The sequence below is a fragment of the Phoxinus phoxinus genome, assembly GCF_949152265.1.
Source record: "Phoxinus phoxinus genome assembly, chromosome: 12".
Lineage (NCBI taxonomy): Eukaryota > Metazoa > Chordata > Actinopteri > Cypriniformes > Leuciscidae > Phoxinus > Phoxinus phoxinus.
The window spans coordinates 13,165,020-13,166,711 of NC_136887.1; positions in this window are offsets into that span (position 1 = coordinate 13,165,020).

Sequence of the window (1,692 nt, forward strand, 5' to 3'; positions counted from 1 at the left end):
ACTTATTTTCTTCATACATCAGATTTATAAGGTAGGCTGTAGCCTACAGAAAGCTTGTTTCTGCCACGGGATACTAAAGTTTTTTTCTTTTCTTGAAATGTAACAAAAAAAGTGAGAATTGCAAGATATAAATTCAGAATTCTGAGAAAGATGTCAAAACTGCAAGATGTAAACTTGCAATTCTGAGGAAAAAGTCAGAATTGCAAGATGTAAATTGACAATTGTCAACTCACAATTGTCAATTTGCTACTTGGAATTCTGAGGAAAAAGTTCACAATTGCAGGAAGAAGTCAAAACTGTGAGATGTAAAACTCAGAATTTCAAGAAAGTTGTCAAAACGGTGAGGTATAAACTTAGAATCCTTTAAAAAAAAGTCAGAATTGTGAGTCAAAACTGCAAGAAGTAAACTCAGAATTCGTAAAGTCAGAATTGTGAGATATAAACTCAGAATTCTGAGAAAGAAGGATTCAAAACTGCGAAATGTAAACTCAGAATTCTTTTTTTCTAAATCAGAATTGTGATATGTAAACTCAGAATTCTTTTTCTTTTTTTCTAAATCAGAATTGTGATATGTAAACTCAGAATTCTAATTGTGACCTTTGTCTCTCGAGTTTATATCTCAAAATTAAATAGAATAAAAAATAAGAAAGGTATTTGTGACTTCTCAAAATGCAGATTTTTTTTCGCACAATTCGCAAAACGAATGCTTGTGTGATTTTTATTCCGTGGCGGAAACAAGCTTCAAAAATATGGAGATTGCTAAATGGGGGACAGAAGGTAAACTTTCTCGCCCCCTAAATTTGCATTATTTGTCACATGATCATTTATTATCATATAAAGGGCACTCGTTCAGCTGGCTATAAAAACTATTTTTTAAGCAGGATGGTTTCATATACCATTTATGCTTGTAAATTGTGTAAAACCATGCATATTGATTTAGCCATTAATTGTTAAAGGAAGCATTTCCCCACAATGGTAGCTTTGGGGTAAAATGTTTTATCAGATGTTCAAGGTAAGATGTATCATTGACTAAGCTAGAGATAGTAAGTATAGTATCCAAAAGCAGGAAATGTTGAAATATTACAAAATGTTGCAAAATTACATAATTAAGGACAATCAACAATCGTATACTACCCCTGCTCAGTTATATGATTGGATTCTAACACAACAAGAGGCTTGTTATGTTGAGTCGGAAGACGGAAGGAATTTCTCAGAGAATTCTTGCACCCGATGCTGTGTAAATGTCTAGTGTTATCTTAGAATAAACTGAACCTTTACAGAACAGAATTACCCAAATTAATTTTAACCTGTAAATGAACTAGCATACCACTTAAACCCTGAATATTTCTGCTCCTAAGGTGACTAACTAGAGCATTGGTTCTCTACCTTTTTGACTCAAAAGCCCCCATTTTCTGCTTTAATTTTGACAACGCTGATTCAAGATTGGATGGATAAATTGAGATCTCATTTCTTAAACAACCATGTAGGAAGAAACATCATGGCCAAGAGCTCCACCAAAAATTGGTCCACCTCTTGATGGAAATAACATCACAACATTTATCTCCATCAAGTGGTCGTCAATGTTTGGTCCAGATCTTGTATTGACAATGCAAGAGTCCAGCGCTCTGTAAAGCACATCCCAAAGACTTTCACTGAATTTAAGGTCTATAGACTCAGAGGAGCTAATTCACG